Source organism: Muntiacus reevesi, chromosome 12 (genome assembly GCF_963930625.1).
Source record: "Muntiacus reevesi chromosome 12, mMunRee1.1, whole genome shotgun sequence".
NCBI classification, from domain to species: Eukaryota; Metazoa; Chordata; class Mammalia; order Artiodactyla; family Cervidae; genus Muntiacus; species Muntiacus reevesi.
In genome coordinates this window covers 34083956-34104936 of record NC_089260.1, presented here as the reverse complement: position 1 = coordinate 34104936, position 20981 = coordinate 34083956, and positions in this window count along the sequence as shown.

The window sequence follows — 20981 nt, the reverse complement described above, 5'->3', positions numbered from 1 at the left end:
TGCATTGCAGGCGAATTCTTTACTGCTAAGCCACCAGGGAAAGCCCAGAACAATATCTAGCATGTAAATAAAAATAACAAATACAATAGCAACAGCTAGTACAGTAGGCGTTGCAGGAAGGAACAGGGAAGAAATAGGAGGCAATTACTGAGCAACTAACACTCTGACTTTCACTAACAAAGTAAAAGGCTTTGGATTCCTATTTCTCATGCAGTGAGTGAGTGAAGTTGCTCAGTCGTGTCCGACTCTTTGCGACCCCATGGACTGTAGCCCACCAGGCTCCCCCGTCCCTGGGATTCTCCAGGCAAGAACACTGGAGTGGGTTGCCATTTCCTTCTCCAGCGCATGAAAGTGAAAAGTGAAAGTGAAGTTGTTCAGTCATGTCGGACTCTTAGCGACCCCATGGACTGCAGCCCACCAGGCTCCTCCATCCATGGGATTTTTCCAGGCAAGAGTACTGGAGTGGGGTGCCATTGCCTTCTCCAAAAATCATCTATGCACAGGCACAAATAAATATCCACAATTTCATCATATTAAAAGTGTATGTTTGTATGTGTGTGTGTGTGTGTGTGTGTGTGTGTGCGCGCGCGCTCTCAGTCATGTACAACTCTGTGACCCTATGGACTGCAGCCCGCCAGACTCCTCTGTCTATGGGATTCTCCAGGCAAGATTACTGGTGTGGGTTGCTGTGCCCTCCTCCAGGGGAGTTTCCCAATCCAGGGATCAAACCCCCGTCTCTTGCATCTCCTGCACTGGCAAGTTGATTCTGTACCACTGTGCCACCTGGGAAGCCCTTTATATTAAAAGCAACACCATCTAATATAATAGGTCCAATGTAGATTTCTCTCTGCTTCCTACCTGAATTTGTTCTATCAATTTCAAGTTAAACAGAATCTTGGCTTTAGAAGAACCCAAGTAAGAAACTGGAGTGTTCTCAGAAATAAGAATTCAAACAAGAGACTGCATCTTAATATCCTGAAAACAGCAAATACCAAAAAACTACAGCTTTCAAAACTTAGATATTAATGATCAATCTAATCCTAAGAGACTCAATGCAATTTGAACCATCAAAGTCAGTTCTGAAGCTGGATCAAATCCACTTATCCACCCCTGATTTAGAGCTTATGGATTTTATTCTTCTAAGGATCTGTAATCCAAATATCTCATTTGGGGCACTTGGGAGAAGATACAATAAAGTGTACAGAATGCTAGGAATTCAAATGGGGAAATTCCTAACTCCTTAATTAAAGTTGCATGGATAATGCTTCCTGCATGAATCAGATTCATAAAAGTATAATAACAACCATAGATTTATAGTTGGACAACGGATATATGTCATGTTCTGAGTTAGAGCTGAGAACAGAGTTTGTTAAAGTTGAATTATGGCAAATGCCTTCAACTGAAAAAATGTATGCATAAAATATTAGCTATGATGCATACTTAGAATACTCTGCAGTATAATAAAGACCATTTCTTTTAAAGGTTGTAAATTAAGAATGCTTCCTTTTTTTTTTTTTTAAGAATGCTTCCTTTTGAATGAAAGAAATTTTCAATTATCACTTTCCTTTTAAAAGTGGCAGAGGAGGTATCTTGTGCCCATCTCCTTTATAAAAGATAGGTCTTCGACTGTAACAGTTTTCTATGTAACTTTCTCTAGGGTCCCTGGATTATGATCACAAAGCTACCATAAAAACAAAAGCAATATACCTCAGCCATTACTATCAGTAATTACTATGTTACTACCCAGTTACTTCTACATGTTCTTTGATGTGGTGGGCAGGTTTATAAGTGTTCTGAGCACCTTTATTTCCTTTCTTATTATTTTAAGAAAATCCAGGTAGGAATTGCTTAGGTAGTAAATATTCCTTGGACACTCAACATGAAGGCAGACTTCGTCCTCTAAGCCAGGAAATGAGAGGAGAAAAATTCTCAAAGCATTCAAAGGTACCTTTTCATTAAGGAACTTGGGGATTTGAGCTTAAAACTCACATGTACAGGAAAGGGAGTCTGTTGGGTGGAATAAGTGACTCCCCAAGGCTGCAAGGGAACTGGGTTGCTCGGCTGGCAGTTGATGGAGTGAGTTTTGGTGTCTCCAGTGGTCAGATTTGCAATAACATTTAGCCTTTACAAATTACTTTACCGACTCCCAAGATCATCAATCTGTAGTTTGTTTGGTTCTTTTCTCTGAAACTTGCCTTTGGTTCCCACTGGTCTCCTGACTTGAGTTATTGCTGAGTTGATCCAAAATTCATCAGCTTTAGCTCTGTCTCCTAACCAGGGAGTATCAGCACTTAAGCTTCTTTTTGAGGGGGAAAAGAGTGAAAAAAAAGACATATATCTATTTTCATATATATATATATAGGAGTACATAGTTAATTAGATCTTCAAACTAGTTCACTAGACCTTCAAACTATCTCTTTCTTTAAAAGAGGCTATTCTATGAAAGTATTCAAGATCCCCATTCTGTACATTTATCCAGCAGTTCAAGGGGAAAAAAAGCCTTTCGATTTTGCCTTCCTTCATGTGACTTTTTAAATATGCTTTTCCTGCTATGTTTAAATATAAGAATAAAGTACATATTTTGGGGGAAATTTGTGAAGCTATGGAAAAGATAGAGAACAAAATTTTAAAAATTATTCCTAATTTCAATACCTTGAGATCATCACCATTACTATTTTGATATTTCTTTCTAGCCCTTTTCCTATGTGCCTTCTAATAGCATAAGGAACAAAATCTATATAGACTGCTTTCCATACTGCCTTTAATATGTGACACTATATTTGAGAATTTTTCCATTTCCACATTCTGTGAAAATCAAATTTTTAAAGGTTATGTAATACTAATATGTATATAACCTATGAATTTAACCATTTCTGTCTTGTCTGACATTTTAAATGTTTTTAATTTTCATCCTTAATTCCAGATTCTGGTTCTTATCTCTGAGTTTTTTCTCAAAGTTTCTTTAAGCACAAATACTGTGTCAAAAAGTATTTTAGAAGACTATCTAGGCCATATGATTTGTCAGACACTGCTCTTAATTTAATAACATTGACTTATTTATTTTAGTCATGTAAGGCGTAGGTACTATTGTTATCCTTATTTTACCTATAAGAAAACAGGCAGCAAGATTAAGTAATTTCCTGGAATCACACTGGGACTGTGTAGAAGTACTGGTCTTTGAACTAACCATTTGAACTAACCATTGTTCCAAGCTGCCTCTGGGGAAAAGCTGCAAGACTTTTTTGATAAATACAGTCAATGTTTCTAAAGATCATACAACACGAAACTACATGTGGAGTGCCTCCCTAAACTTCCACCACTTAATTTAAATTCACCAGCACAGAATATTATTGCTTTTAACGTCTGTCGCCAAAGTTCACGTTTTAGATGTGTATTTATTCAGGAATATGAATCACTTTGCTATATACCTGAAACTAATGAGGCCTCGTGGCTCAGAAGGTAAAGAATCTGCCTGCTATGCAGGAGACACAGGAGACTCGGGTTCAATCCCTGGGTAAGGGAAGATCCCCTAGGGGAGGAAATGACAATCCACTCCAGTATTCTCGTCTGAAAAATCCCATGGACAAAGGAGCCTGGTGAGCTACAGTCCATGGGATCACAAAGAGTCAGACACGACTGAGCAACTAGGCACACATGCATACCTGAAACTAGTGCCTCACTGTCCATCAACTATACTTTGATTTTTAAAATGCAGCAAGGGGTATTTAAGGAGGAAAAGGAACCTAGGGAATTAAACTTATGTCTTTATTTTTTAAAAATTGTGTTTATTAATGCAGCCCCTTTATTCTAAACTTCATTGATGGTTTTTCTCTTTGAGAAAATAGAACTTTGAATAAAGTTGGAGTTGAACCAATAATTGGTGGCTTTGGAAAAGAAGAGAATTAGTTCAGATCAGATCAATAAGCACTGATTCAACTTACTTGGATATAGACCAGCAGGCCTGAAAGAACGGTGTGGCGACATGAGCTATTAAAGACAAGGCAACTATTTGATAGTGTACATAGGAAAATTCACAGCATTAATGCTTCTTCTAAGTGGCGCTCCTTTCTTAACTCAGAGACAAGCTAACAGATGCTTCTTCAAGTTTATTATTACTAAAGGTATGAAAGTATTTTCCAACAGAAAGCAACTGGAAAATAATACAAGATGGTACCCAGCCATGAGTTAGATGAAACACAAGTGCTATAGTAGGTCCGAGAGGGGGAAAAAACTTCACAAGGCTAGGCCCTGAGCTGAATCCTGAAGGATGCTATGAGATTTAGCTGATGTATCAGATTGGCCAAGATATTTGTTCAGGTTTTTCCATAAGATGTTATAGAAAACACAAATGAACTTTTTGGCCAACCCAATGACTGTATTGAACTGGTGGAGTGTGTCCTTCTGAGCAATGATGAGTCTTCTCTTTGGATGAACCTAATTCAGAAAAAGGAGAAATGTTTGCAAATGGAAGTATTTTTAATTGTCTTTTAGTTTTAAGCAGGAAATACAATACCTGCAGCTGTTATTTTCTTCTTATTTTCTTATCATGGAGGTGGTGGATTTTGGTTTATTTTGTCAAAATGCTTGAAACTGCATAAGCAGGCTGATGTCTGTTATGCTTCTGAACACATCAAGTTTGAGTAAGATACACAGATACTCATGTTAAGTCAGGTAACTATGAGATATGGTTTGTCTAATTGCACTTTTTAATAAAGTGGTCTTTTAAAGGAGAGATTTGTTTGGATTTCAGAAGCTACTAATAGTAGCTTTAAAATATAAAACTATTCACGTGACAGAAACACAGGCTTATTTCTAGACACTTCTTGAGAGCAAATACTGCAGCAGTTTAAATACTATACTACTTCTTAATTATCTTTTGAAGTTGTTAAGGAAAATGTAATTACAGAATTGTTAGAATTTTAAAAAAGATTAAGATACAAAGACAGCCGTTTTTTTCTACTAAGAACCAAAAGCATCATGCCTAAGGCCTATAAAAATTTCAAAATCCACCAAAAAAAAAAAAGTAAAAAAAAAAATACTGGCTTTAAAATAGAAAAAGAAAATTGCAAAGTAGGGATTGATAAATGATATTATTATATATACAGAAGTATTCTTTTCTTAGGGCTTCCCTGGTAGCTCAGCTCGTAAAGAATCCACCTGTAATGCAGGAGACCCCCAGTTTGATTCCTGGGTTGGGAAGATCCGCTAGAGAATGGATAGGCTACCCATTCCAGTATTCTTGGGCTTCCCTGGTAAAGCTTCCGTGGTAAAGGTCAGCTGGTAAAGAATCCACCTGCAATGTGGGAGACCTAGGTTCGATCCCTGGGTTGGGAAGAACCCCTGGCTGCCCACTCCACTATTCTGGCCTGGAGAATTCCATCAACAGAGGAACCTGGAGGGCTACAGCCCATGGGGTCGCAAAGAGTTGGACATGACTGAGTGACTTTATTACATATCCTTTTGCTAACTATTCAACGACAGCTAAACCTTATGATGGTTATGTGCTGTGCTATGCTTAGTCGTTCAGTCATGTCTGACTCTTTGCAACCCCACAGACTGTAGCCCGCCAGTCTCCTCTGTCCACAGGGATTCTCCAGGCAAGAATACTAGAGTGGGTTGCTGTGCCCTTCTCCAGGAGATCTTCCCAACCCAGGGATTGAACTCAGGTCTCCTGCATTGCAAGCAGATTCTTTACCATCTGAGCCACCAGGGAAGCCCCTTATGATGGTTACGTATAAGCTAAAATGTACCATTACCCTTGTTAAAATAAATTTGATATGATATGGGCCTCTATAAAAAAAAAGAACTTAAGTTCTGCCAAAATGTTAACTTGGCCCTGGGAAGAAAGTACTTCTGTCTGATCAAGCTATTTTGAAGCACTGTTCATTAAACATGGCTTTCATCTTTCCAATAAGTAAGATTTATTATATAATATACCTAAGGTACACTTAAGATATCAAAAGGTATTACAAAATTTCTACATCTGTCTACAGCCTCAATTGATAAAGGTCACTTGCTTCAGCAAGTGCTTTGGCTGATTATAATACTTGAGATGTTAGCAGTATGGTTTCCTCTATTTTAGCCACTGGTTTATTCTTCACTGAATATATATATTTAGTTTCAACATGCTTTTTACTCAGACTCTGTAACAAATTATTCACTACTCGGCCTCAGGGGCCACCCAGTTTGTGGTACTTTGTTACATCAGCCCAAGAAACTGTATATCATCCTCAGGTTGAAATTCCAAACTCCCGCTAGAATAAAATTGATACATCCTGGGTTAGGTGTCCCTTTTTGCTCTAATCAATCAATCACGACTGGGGTAGTGGGAGGGCAGGATTATAACTCCTGCAGACTAAGTGTGCATTTGAGACAAAGGGAGATCTAAGCCTGCATACTAGAAAACAGAGCAAAAGTAAAGTGCTGGTGCATTGTTTGGGAGGTGCAAAACCAGGGTGGCAAGAGTGAGGAAAAGGTAGGACTACCACGTATCCTAGTTTCCGCTCATCCTGGATGCCTATTGGCCTGGTGGGTTGTGAGAGAGATGAACAGATGCACAAGTGTTTCTCCTTAGGAAGAGGCATGATGGTGCTTTCAGCTCCAAAAATCCAGCACCATCTTTCTTTTCAAGAAAGACTATGTGATGCCAAGTGACCAAAGGTTCATATGGATAGAAATCAGGGCTTCAGGGCTATAGTTTTGTTTGGTTCTTGCCTTTCATTTGGCTTGAGAATGTCCATGTAATATCAGGCTTAGAAAGCATCTAGTTTGGGGTTCACTGACAAATTTTTTAGTAGCTTTTGTATTTATGTCCACTAAATAAAATAACCAAGACATCAAATATGCAAAATATACTTTTAAAAAAATAGATTTATCTTAAAAATTGAGTCAGTCAGTTAAGAAAAGGGTTAATAAATAATAGTACAGAGAACACTAGAGCAAAAATTGTGAGAGTGGTTCAGAAAAGAACTTCATTCATGAATCCAATGTTTAACTCCACATACAACAAGCAAGATGTTGTGGTTCAGCCTGACCCTGAACAGCCCCAATGACTAGTGTTCCCTAATAATACTTTTTCAGTGCTTGACCCAGGTCTTTCCTCTTCTTCCTCTGTTGTTTTGTTGTTTTTCTTTGTTTGTTTTATTTTGTTTTTCTATTAGTCCTGAATCTACATTCTGTGGAATCATACAAGTTATTCTACTGTTTCTTCTTCATGGCCGTCCTTTGAATAGCTGAAGTCAATAATCAAACCTTCTTTTAATCTTCTTTTTCTATCGCCTTTCTTCATTAAGGATCCTTATATTCTCTTCTTTATAATTTTATGAATAAAGAGATAAAAGGCCCACGTTACAGAGCCTATGTTTCTCATAAAATACACTTGTGCAGGGTTCCAGGAGGGTTTCAACATTTCTATGTGCCTCAAATTTCTGAAATTCTTCCTTAAAAATTATGTGATTCTCTCTGTATCTTTGCAAGGTGAACAAGTAATATCAGTCCAATTTATGAAATTAGGAAACAGAAGGACAAAAATGTTAAGCAATTAGAAGACAAATAATAATAAATTTCTGAGTAAAAAAAAATGAAGCCTCCATATACTAGTAATGTTTTTTTTTTCCTGCTAATCCTATTTTTATAGTCTCTGGTATCATGAAATTCACAGCCCAAGATGTAAGATAATACAGACAGAGCCACAGAAAATGAAGAAAAAGAAAGGAGAAAACTGAAAGAGAAAAAAATACAGGATCTGGAGAGGGGTAGATAGGAAAACCACAGGGAAATGATGGTTATAAAAGAGATATGACATTGTATTTGAATACTTTTAAGTAGATCATCACTCTTCATATTGGCTCTTAAACTTGAGCTCCACGAAGTCAGAACCTACTGCTCAAGTAGATGCTAGGGGGACCTTTGAAAATAAAATATCTTCTGGGAAAAATCAACAGAGAAGTTATTTTTATTTTCTGAAAGGCCCCCCTAGCATCTACTTGAGCAGTAAGCTCTGACTTCATGGAGATTTGGGTTGTTATAGGTAGAAACCAACACAACATTGTAAAGCAATTTTCCTCCAATTAAAACATAAATTAAAAAGAATAAAAATACAGGCTTCAAATAAAAATAATAAAAAAACAAAATAAGATACAGTTGGCCCTTCATATTCAGGGTTCCATGGATTTAACCAACCATAAGCAGAATTTTGCCTGAATTTTGGTTGAATTTGCACATTAGGAATCCGGGAAAAGGGAGGACTGACTGTACTATACCACCTTATAAAAGGAACTTGAGCACCTGCAGATTTTGGCATCCATGGGGGTCATGGCACCAGTGTTCCTGGATACCAAAGGACGATCCTAAGTATATCCCCACCAAGGAAGAGAAGACTCATGATCTGTTCCAGGTTGGGTTTGTAATTTCTGCTAGGAGGAATTACAAGACTCAGTACAAAGTTGAACTCACAGCTAAGATTTATTACAATGAAAGGAATATAAAGCAAAGTCAACACAGGTAAGGGCACATAAGACACAGCCTGAAGGAAACCAAATGCAAGCTCCCAAGCGGACCATCCCAGGGCAGTCACAAGGACACGCTTAATTCCTCCAGCAGTGGGTTGTTACAGCACACATGAAATACTGTCCATCAAGGAAGATCAACGAAGACCCAATAACCAACACTTTCATTGGAAGGTGGGCACATAGGCACCCTCTGCCTGCCAGGCAACAAAATTCTGGAATCCCAGCAGGAAAGCAGGTGTTCAGCCTGAATGATACTGTTTGTCCAAACGGTTTAGGCACAGTGAGCCACTCTTGTCAGTTAAGGGGCCATTTAACATCCGTGTAAGGATCTGTTTGCAATCAAGTTCCCAGATGCCAGCCAAGGTCAATACTGTAAGCAGAACTTTCTAAGGATGGCAATCTCAGGTGTGCTATGGTAACTCTTCTGCACACACAGTAAATGCTTCACCCAGACAAAAGCTTTACTACAATCTCAGGTTGATTAGACTGTGGAACAGAATTTATTTTTTACCTTTTGAAAAAAGAGAACCTGGGCTGTTTTGATATATAAATACTAGTCATCAGAAATATTGGTTTCCCTGGTACCTCAGTGGTAAAGAATTCACCTGCCAATGCAGGAACCCCCCAAAGGAGATGTAGATTTGGTCCCTGGGTCAGGAAGCTCTCCTGGAGAAAGACATAGCAACCCACTCCATCATTCTTGTCTGAGAAATCTGATGGACAGAGGAGTCTGGCGAGCTACAGTCCATGGGGTTGGAAAGAGTCAGTCATGACTGAGGCAACTGAATGCATATTGAGCACATGAGCACATCAGAAAGATATTGGGATGGCAGAGAGAGGAAAAATCGGTAAGACCAAGGAACTAATGCCTACATCCGTCCAATGAATACATAATCTACAGTCTCATTGATGATCTCATTAAGGATTATTTCTCAACCCCACTTGAGAGCCCCTTAAATCTAACCTAGATCTTTCCTTCTTACTGAACTGGATCTTTCCATCTGGCTTAAGAAAGCCTTCCATTCCCCCTGGAGGCTCAGCTGATAAGTAGCATTACAGATCATCAGGGCCCACAATGACGTCTGTATCATATTGTCTGCTCACAAAAAAGGAAGCATTTGATCCTTGTACTGAAAGTGCTTAGTTGCTCAGTCATGTCTGACTCTTTGCGACCCCATGGATGATATAGCTCACCAGGCTTCTCTGTCCATGGGGATTCTCCAGGCAAGAATACTGGAGTGGGTTGCCATGCCCTCCTCCAGGGGATCTTCTTGAGCAGGGACTGAACCCAGGTCTCCCGCATTGCAGACAGATTTTTTACCATCTGCGTCACCAGGAAGCCCAAAGAGTAAGAGAATTGCTCATCGGGCCCAGCAAGATATGAACTCATGACCCCTGATTTACAAGACCAGTGCTCTAGCCCCCGAGCTATAGGGTCTATACTGAAGGAGAAGGCTTTAAATTTCCATAAATAAAACACAAAAGTAATCAGTGCAGAGACTTGAGGAAGGTTATTTCAAGAGATTTGGCTTCCATCAGAGAAAACTTTAGTCACTAAATAACTGTGTCTTCTTGGCCAGTTAAACTCCCAAACCTCAGTTTTCTCATCTGGAAAATGAGAGGATCAAGTTACAGGGCCTGCAAATTCTCTCTGGACTCAAAAACTCTGAGTCAGTGGGTCTCACAATACTGTCAAACATAATATCACTGGCCTGATTATAAAGTCACAATGTTCTCAACTCAAATGTCTTTCATCCCCAAATCAGGGGAGGGATGAGCAGTGAGCAAGGAGGTGGGGTTGGGAGAAGTGACTTCAAAAGAAAAAGTTGTAGGGATTAAAAGAGCATTTGAATTAAAAAAAAAAAGAGTCTTCCAAATATTCTTCCTACTCAGAAATGTTTATTGGAATCATATAGAACTATTTCTTTGTGCTCTAGCTGAACTTTCGCTGCTTGCTTTTCAATAATAAAGAGATCAGCCCATTAATTTTTTAAAACAGGAAATGATAGGGAAAAGACTCCATAAACAGCTGAAATGTTAATCACACAAAGGCTCCCAAAGCAATTTCATTCTGGATTCCTCATGGTTATGCATTACAATAGTAATTTTCATCAGAACAGTGGCCCTTAGGACAGGCTGCTGGGCAAATGACACCTATGGCAGCCTGAATGCCTGTGCTGGCTTTTGAAGGGGCACCTGGGCAGAATGCTCCAGAAAAGCACTGGCACAGACAGTGGGGCTGGTGGGGCGGAGGCAACAGAGAGAGTAATTAATCCATTCGGAAGATACTAGGTAGTCTGCATATATTATCTATTTGAATTCAACAACAGGGGATATAATTATCATGCTCACTTCACAGACGATGGAAATGAGGTTCAGAGAAGGTAGGTAACTTTCCTACAGGTATACAACAACATCGTGTATTAGTTTTCCACTGCTGTGTTCTTGCTGCCTAACAAATTACCACAACCCCAGCAGTGCAAACACCACAATTGTATTGTCTCATAGTTTCCACGGGTCAGGAGTCCAGGTGTGAGTTAGCTGTGTTCTCCACTCAGATCTCACCAAACTGAAATCAAGGTGTTGGCCAGACGTGTAAAGTCACTTCCGTCGTGTCTGACTCTGTGACCCTATGGACTGTAACCTGCCAGGCTCCTCTGACCATGGGACTTCCCAGGCAAGAATATTGGAGTGGGTGGCCATTTCCTACTCCAAGGGATCTTCCCAACCCAGGGATTAAACCTATGTCTCTTATGTCTCCTGCATTGGCAGGAGAATTCTTTACCACTAAGGCTACCTGGGAAGCCCATGTTACATTTTATTTACATTAGAAGTTAGAATTAGTAATGTAAATTAGAAATTTACATTAGAAATTAGAATTAGTCACTGAGCTGTGTCCGACTCATTGTGATCTCATGGACTGTAGCCCTCCAGGCCCCTCAGTCCATGGAATTCTCCAGGCAAGAATACTGGAGTATGTAGCCATTCCCTTCTCTAGGAGATTTTCTTGACGCAGGGATCGAACCTGGGTCTCCAGCATTGCAGGCAGGTTCTTTACCATCTGAGCCACCAGGGAAGCTGTGATTCTAATCTGAGGTTTGGCTTCTTCGTCCACACTCACTGGTTATTGGAAGAGTTCATTTCCACTAGTAGAGGTCACACACATCCTTACCACGTGATTCCAGTAGGCAGTTCACAACTTGACTATTTGCTCCCAGGCCAGTCTGGCTTGTCCTGGATAATCTTCCCTTTGATTAACTCATTAACCAAGTCAACTAACTGGTTAGTGACCTAATCACAGAGGTGATATCCAATCCTAGCCACAGGTTCCACTCACACTCAGGTGGGGGATGGGGAGATTATACAGCACAGCGCATGGGCCACTGAGGGTCAGCCTAGAACTCTGCCTCCCATACAGAGCTGGTAAAAGACAAGACTCAGTCCTTGGGATTTTTAGGTCTTCAGTTGTGGGAAAGGCAGGAAAGTGAATAAGCACAAAATAAATGTGTTCAGGGATATGTATGCATAAATGGTAAGTTAGAGAGGAAGGAGCTGTATCTGTCTAGGGAGGGTCCATTAAGTTCAATCTGACTTTAAAGAAGAAGAGGCTACTGAGTGGATAAGATGAAGGGCTGAGTGGGGAGGGTATTAGAGGAAGAGAAAGAATCTTCCCTAAATCCCTTCAGTGGATTTTCCATTGATTCTTCAGATTAATCTTAAGTCTTAAATATGACTTGCAAGTTTCCATGTGATCTAACTTCTCCTTCCTTTCCAGACACTCCCTCCTTTAGTGTCTGCTACCTGGACTCACTATACATCTTTTGTTTATTGATTTTTTAATTTTATTTTTATTTACTTGTTTTTTTTAGCTGTGCTGTGTGGTATGTAGAATCTTAGTTCCCCAACCAGGATTTGAACCTGTGTCTCCTGCAGGAACATGATTCCCCCAAATTACAGTGTCTTAAAACAAAGGTTTATTTCTTTTTCACAATGTATGATCATTATTGCTGCAAATACTGGTCATTCCAGACTTAGGCTGACAGAACATCCTCCATCTCCAATAAATCTGTGGCCATCATAACAGAGAGAAGAAACAAGATAAATCTAAAATGTTCATTTTGGAAGTGACACATGTTACTTCCATCTACATTACTACATACATGACATATGTATTCCATTAAAGAAAACAAGTTTACATAGCCACTCCTGAGTTTAACAGGGCAGAGACATATAAACCTCACACAAGAAAGGGTTCTTCAAGGAGCACAAGTGAAATATTTGACAAAGATGAATATAATCAGAACAGGCTGCAAGGCTCTCTTCCAACATTTGGGTTTTCACTTTTCATTTGTTAGCAATTAAACTTTACACTTCTGCCTTGGATTTGCAGTAAAGAATACAAGTCAAGGTTTTAGAGGAAAGAGAATCAGCATGCCTCGTATTTTGGAAACAAGAAAACTGCCTCAGAGAAGCCGGTGGCCTTCTCTAAGGCAATTCTACATCTCATGAGAACCTAGATGAAACCACACACCAAGAGTCTCTGGACTGAGGATCATTCTGCTGCTGCTTTCATGATATAGTGTTAGTCGCTCAGTTGTCCGACTCTGTGACCCCATGGACTGTAGCCTGCCAGGCTCCTCTGTCCATGGAATTCTTCAGGCAAGAATACTGGACTGGGTAGCTACTCCCTTCTCCAGATTTTCCTAACCTAGGGATCGAACCTGAGTCTCTTGCATCTCCTGCATTGGCAGACAGATTCTTTACCATCTGAGCCACCAAGGAAGCCCTGCATGAGATAACCAAACTCCTATCTATTGATACAAATCAGACCCAAGGCTTTGCACGGCATGGATGTGATCCCTGCCCTTGAACCTGATTTATGGTCCTCCTAGGGGAACCCCTGAGTCAGTGAGTTACAATAGGGCTTTTCTCAAATCAATTCTCCTTGCTCTGTTGAGAGAGGCTGTAATTATGCTCAGTTCTTTGGTTGTTTTATAGCTTGGTACTGACATAGTGAGAACATCCCCAATAAAAATGTCTATGTGGCTTTGTTTCCTTTTGTATAAATCCATTGTCTAGAATCCAGCAGCCCATGTCTTGGTGATTTATCAGAATTAGTCCATTTAGGAAGGAGTGCCTTGCTCAACTGAAGTCTGTACTCTTTGTTTTACCCAAACATTGGTATTGTCATGCAGCTTAAACTAAGCTCCCATGTATATTTCAAAGCTTTAAAAAAAAAAAAAAAAAAAACCCTTTTCTGGTTCTTAGTTAATTCAATTCAAAAGCCTCTTTATTCTAATCTTTTTATACTTCTTGCTTGTATAATGAACACTTTTTCTTCATCATTTTCTTTTCCACTGACATTCCATATAATGACTACCTAATCTGATGGCTACGTTCACTTATCAATTGGTCAAATCTCAGAGATGGCAGAAAATGCAATGAAATGAATGTAATGAAATGTAATGAAACTATTTTTGAGAAATAAAGTGTGGTTTATTTAAAAAAATTTTAATACGAGCTCCTTAGTACATCATGGGTCTTATATCCTTCAACTTTTCTGTGTAAAAACAGGCAGCACATACCATATGACCCTGCATTCCCACTCCTGGACATGCATCCTGAGAAAACACTGTCCGAAATATTACAGGCGCGCCAACATTCAGTGCAATAGCACGGTTTACAATAGTCAAGACATGGAGGCAACGTGAATGTCCATCCGTGGAGGATTGGACAAAGAAGATGTGGTACATATATACAATGGAATATTACTCAGCCATTAAAAAGAAAGAAAGAATGCCATTGAGCAGCAACATGGATGAATCTAGAGAGTGTCATACTAAGTGAAATAAGTCAGACAGAGAAAGAGAAATATCATATGACATTCCATATATGTGGAATCTAAAAAGAAATGATACAAATGAACTTAAACTTAAAAAACAGAAACAAACTCACAGAGAAGGAACTTCTGGTTGCTGGGGGTGGGGGTTGGGAAAGATAAGGGAAGGGATAGTTAGGGAGTTTGGGATTAACATGTACACACTGCTGTATTTAAAATGGATAACCAACAAGGGTCCACTGTACAGCACAGGGAACTCTGTTCAATGTTATGCGGCAGCTTGGACAGGAGAGGACTTTGGTGGAGAATAGATACAAATATATGTATTGGCTGAGTCCCTTTGCTGTTTGCCTGAAACAATCACGATCTTGTTAATCAGATATACTCCAGTATAAAATAAAAAGCTTAATTAAAAACAAGATTGGAAAGAACAAACTATATGATGTTTAAACCAATGAATAAAGAAAACATGGAGCATATACTCCAACATTTTCAAATCCCTCAGAAAAAAATATATGTATATGAATATTCATTTATCAATTGTTCACTCTCTGAGTTTTGAGTCCCTTTTTTTTACTATCTCTTATTTTTTATTTTTGACATGTTTTAGGTTGCATTTTTTTCTTCTACTATATTCATGGTATTAAACTGAAAGGTAGTTTAGTGCTAAAAACTGGGCAAATAGTAGACATGTAAAGGAATTTGAGACTAGACAGATTGGGCTATTTTAAGAAATGAAATGAACATCCACTGTCTGCAGAGAGGTTAGAATCTAGATTCTTTTTAATATATATTTTAGCTGCACCATGTGGCATGTGGGATCTTAGTTCCCCAACCAGGGATCAAACCTGTACCCCCTTGCATTGGAAGCACAGAGTCTTAACTGCTGAACTGCCAGGGAAGTCACTAGAATTTAGACTGTTAAAAAATGGCCCCTGCCACTTTTAGGATTTGGAGTCTAAAAGCTTGTCTGGGGGTCCCCCACTCCTCAGCTGAATTTGGACTGCCCTCTGCTCATTTGCTGACACCAGTCCAGGGTGCACAGCTTATCTGTGAACAGCCTGAGGACCAGGAATTTAAATTCACCTTTCAGTGATCTGTTGTTCTATAATTTATATCCACATACACACATATATAACACAGGTATAGTATTTCCCTGAGGGTTATCCAGCATAAATAAACTAAATGATGTCATGTCAGACAAGGGAAATTCTTCAAAGAAAGCCAACACGGCACAGAGAATCCAGACATGGAGAGCACATTTGAACAAACAGGCGGACTGTGTGCTAAAGAGCTGCTTCCCTATAATGCCAGAGTTTGGAAAAGTTGAAAAGTTTGGTTATTGGAATGAGACTGTTCCTAGAAGACATTATCGATTAGTGGACAGATGACTGGGCTAGGACAAGGATGATACAGTCATGCTCTAGAGGTCGAGGAACTTAATCTGTTTCATGACTTACTTTCCACAGCTCAGCCTGATGTCATTTCTGTCATGGCCATAACTATACAGTGACCCTTTATCTCTTTGCTTACAAACAGCTGACATGATATTAAATCTACTGCTAAACACCATAATTCTAAACCACAGTGCCTTTTGTATATTAATACTTTTCCCACACCAAAAATAGCACTGTAGAAATACAGGCAAAGAAGAACAGTATAAAGAAGTTGTATGTAATCCTAACATGCAGACATAAAACTTCTAAAATGCTTGCTATATTTTCTTCTAACTTTTTCTTCTAGGATGACTTCATCTTTAATTACACCCCCAAACCCATACACAAAACCCCACTTCCCCAACACACACATATGGAGGAAGGGATCCTCCATCACTTACTGAAAATGACTTAAACTTTTTACTCCTTAGTTTTCTTACCTGTAAAATGCAGGTAAAAATAATGCCTGCTTCATGTGACTAGTGTAAAGATTAAATGAGTGAGTTATAGAATATGCTTAGAATCTTATCTTGCACATCAGTTCAGTTCAGTTCAGTCACTCAGCCATGTCTGACTCTTTGCAACCCCATGAACTGCAGCACACCAGGCCTCCCTGTCCATCACCAACTCCCAGAGTCCACCCAAACCCATGTCCATTGAGTCGGTGATGCCATCCAACCATCTCATCCTCTGTGGTCCCCTTCTCCTCCTGCCCCCAATCTTTCCCAGCATCAGGATCTTTTCAAATGAGTCAGCTCTTCGCATCAGGTGGTCAAAGTACTGGAGTTTCAACTTCAACATCAGTCCTTCCAATGAACACCCAGGGCTGATCTCCTTTAGGATGGACTGGTTGGATCTCCTTGCAGTCGAAGGAACTCTCAAGAGTCTTCTCCAATACCACAGTTCAAAAGAATCAATTCTTCAGCGTTCAGCTTTCTTTATAGTCCAACTCTCACATCCATACGTGACTAGACGGACCTTTGTTGGCAAAGTAATGTCTCTGCTCTTTAATATTCTGTCTAGGTTGGTCATAACTTTCCTTCTAAGGAGTAAGCGTCTTTTAACTTCATGGCTGCAATCACCATCTGCAGTGATTTTTGAGCCCCCCAAAAATAAAGTCAGCCACTGTTTCTGCACATAATGATACTCAATAAATGTTGACTAGTATTATCTTATTGTATATTCAGTTTTGTTTCCTTTTTGTAGGAAAACTTTATAAAGTACATGCAAACTGTCTCTCCACCTTCATAACCCTAGGCTAAGCTAGTGCCACCTCTCTCCAGAATCACTGCAATGATTATCTGATTGATGTCCTCAGTACAACCTATAGTCTAGTCTCCATAGAGTAGATAGGGCCATTTGTTACAAACATCAATCAGACTATTGAGCTCTTCTACTCAAAATCCTCTGATGATTTTCAATTACACATACAACAAAATATAAATTTCTTATTATATTTAAGAGAATGGATTTCAACTCATGTCATGGATCCCAAATCTAGATCAAACGGGAGTGGTAAAGAACCCGCCTCCCAATGCAGGATATGCAAGAGATGCCAATTCAATCCCTGGGTCGGGAAGATCCCCTAGAGGAAATGGCAACCCACTCCAGTATTCTTGCTTGGAAAATCCCATGGACCGAGAAGCCTGGTGGGCTACAGTCCATAGGATCACAAAGAGTTGAACTCGTCGGAAGCAACTTTGCACATAATCCAGAACAAGTGTAACCACTACAGATGCCCTCAAGATCCCAGGAGCTCTTTATCTTCCTGCTCCAAAATTGTAAGTTCAAAGCTCTCAGTTTCATGGTTGCAAGACACTACTCAATCTCCAGGACCTTCACCATGTTCCAGAGAGACAGAAGAGAGAGGTGAAAAGGCAGAAGTCAAAGTGCAAGGAGATAAGCTGCAGAGTTGGTTCCTTCTGCAAGTCTTCCTAGAAGCCTGTTCCTCCACAATGATTTCACGGTACATCTTTATCAGTACAGCCTCACAATCTCCCTAACCCCCACAGCAGCTGCAAGAAACCCCAGGAAAACCGGTATTTTAATGATTCACACAGGTGCTCCACACAAAACTGGTGGCCAGTTGAGAATTAACCCATTTTGTGCGACAATCACACAAAGAGACTGCTTTCAAGGGAAATATGGCATATAACAAAAATTAAAACAAACAGGGCTTCCCTGGGCTCAGTGGTAAAGAGGTTGCCTGCCAATGCAGGAGACACGGGTATGATCCGTGGTCCAGAAAGGTCCCACATGCCATGGAGCAACTAAGCCTGAGCGCCATAACTATTGAGCCTGTGCGCTAGAGCTTGGGGACTGCAACTGCTGAGCGAGCCCATGTGATGCACCTACTGAAGCCCACATATCCTAGAACTCATGCTCCACAACAAGAGAATCCACCGCAAGGAGAAGCCTGCACACTGCAACTAGAGAGCTTATGTCCTGCCCGCTCATAACAACTAGAGAGAGGCCCACACGGCAACAAAGACCCAGACAGTCAAAAATAGATAAAATAAACAGAACACAGGGACATCTTTTATCTTTTTCCCCCATTCTCCCCTTATTACCACCATAACCTAAAAGCAGAAAACAGGAAAGAGTTAACAAATAAAGCCAGAAAGGCTCAAGTTCAGTTCCAAAGTTCTAGACATACTTTGATACCAGCCAGACAGGCCTTTGAAGTGCAAAACAGGATCGGATCCCAAAGGGAATTTTGACACACAAGTCCTGACCTGAGAATTAATCAGAGAAGCCACTGGGTGTGAACACACCTGAGGAGAGTTGGAGGGTGTGGTATGAGTATGTTGATTGGTCGGGGTGGTCCTCGCCACAAGAGAGAAAAATAATCCACTTAGGGGTCAAGTAAGAAGTGTTAGGTCCCTCAGGGCAGAGCCTGACAATAGCCATCAGTCAACATAGACCGGAAGCGCATTGCAAACAATTCAATACAGAGAACTTATAAATAATTAACCTCAGCATTTTCACCATATTTTCCTGCTTTCCACCTTTGAACCTTGCAACTCAAAGTGACTTTTGTGTCCTAGCAGCATTCACCTCACGTGGGGGTCGGTTAGAAATGCTAATCTCAAGCAGCTCCAGAGCTATGGAATCAGAATCTGCATTTTAACAGCATCACCATGTGATTCTTGTTCTCAGTCACTCAAGTCATGTCTGACTTTTATGCGACCCCTTGGACTGTAGCCCATCAGGCCCCTCTGTCCATGGGATTTTCCAGGCAAGAATAATGGAGTCAATAATGGTTGCCAATAATGGCAACCATTTCCTCTTCCAGGGGATCTTCCCAATCCAGGGATTGTGACTCCTACATTGGCAGGCAGATTCTTTACCGCTGTGCCACCTGGGAAGCCCACATACGACACTTGATCTTAAGCCCTGAAATCTAAGTTGCATAAAAGCAGAGCCTTGGTGGGTTTTGTTTGATGTTGTATTTCCAGTGGGGTAAATGGTGCCTCGTGTTACCTGGAGGGGCTCGATAAACATGTTTTGTGAATGATTCAAGGAGTGAAAGGGCAGCAGGAAGGGGGCCCCTTCCAGGTCTGAGAGCGGGCTCTTGCCTAACACTTGTAAATGAATTGCCCAAGGAGACACACGCTGACAAACAGGAGACTTTATTGGGAAAGCGAAGGTGGAGAACAGCAGGATAAGGGAACCCAGGAGAACTGCTCTGCCACGTGGCTTGAAATGTTGGCTTTCATGGTAATTGGGTTACTTTCCAGTCTGTCTCTGGCCAAGCATTCTGACCCAGGGTCCTTCCTGGTGGCAAACGCATCACTTAGTCAAGATGGATTCCAGTGAGAGGGATTCTCGGAGGTTGGCAGGACATATGAACTGGCATCTCCTCTTTAACCTTTCCTGATTTCTTCTAGTTGGCGGTAGCTTGTTAGTTCCACGTTCCTTACCAAGGCTTCCTGTTGCCTGGCTAGGGTGGGCGATTTCAGTCAGTGGTTCCTGAAAGGTCGGGTATGTTGAGGCATGCTCCGGGAAAAGTGCCGCAGACAAGTTCTGGAGGCTGGCTAAACTTCCGGGGACTGACCTCCCCCCTCCCCCCCCCCCGCAACCTGGTCCGATCAGGAATGGACACGGAGCCCGTGGACACCCACCGCCGCTGTAGCCCGCGCTTTCTTCCTTATATAGAAGGACCTGGCCTGGGCGCTGGCCCGGGCTACAAAAACCTCTCCCCACCTCTCCTTCCTCGCAGACTCCCTTTGTCTCCTCGCTCACCTGCCCCTCCCCGGGAGATCTGCCCGAGAGCGCCCGCCCAATAAAGACCTTTCACCACCGGTCCTTAGAGGTGGCTCTTTCTTCCCGCAGCGTTTTCTAACATCTGGCGCCCAACGTGGGGCTCGAGGTGAGGGCCCCCCCGGCACTCGCCGTTGAGGCCCCCTCGAGCTCCACCGCCGCGGAAGCCTCGGACCCAGGCGACAGACCAACCCCCCGGACGGCAGGATATGGAGTAAGTCCCTTCGGCTTTGGGGCCTGCCCTCCCTGGCGACCACCTCCTAGGGTCCCCATAACGGGTGCGCACTTACTGGGCCCTCCCAGTCACCAGCTGGTGGGGAGACGTCCCCAGCGGCTGAGTAGACCTCCGGCTTCGGCCTCCAGCTTCTGCCTTCTCCGGTCACCAGTTCATGAGGGAGACATCCTAAACGACTGAGTAGACCTCCGGCTTCGGCCTTTCCGGGTCCCTGCGGTCGTGAGGAAGACGTTCCCCGCAACTACACGGACCTCCGGCTCCCCTTGACTCGTCCGAAGACGTTCGGACAGCGGGGGTTGCCTCCACACCCCATGGTCACCATGGGATCGACAGCCTCCAAACCCGATCCCCAATACTCCACCCCCTTAGAGTGCCTGCCGGCTAACCTGCGGACTCTAAGACCAAAGGGAGATATCCGCCCCAAGCAGCTCACTTTTCTGTGTTCACAGGCCTGGCCTCAGTATTCCCTAGATAATGGCTCATAATGGCCAGCCACAGGGACATTAGACTTTGACGTCCTCCGTGATTTAGATAATTACTGCCGGAGAACGGGAAAATGGTCTGAGGTCCCCTATGTTCAGGCCTTTTGGGCATTGCGCTCTCGTCCCACCCCCTCCTCTCCGGTTCCTACCCCCTCCCCCTCCACTCCAGCCCCTCCTGCCCCCTCCCCCTCTAACCCTACTCCGGCCTCTTTTGTT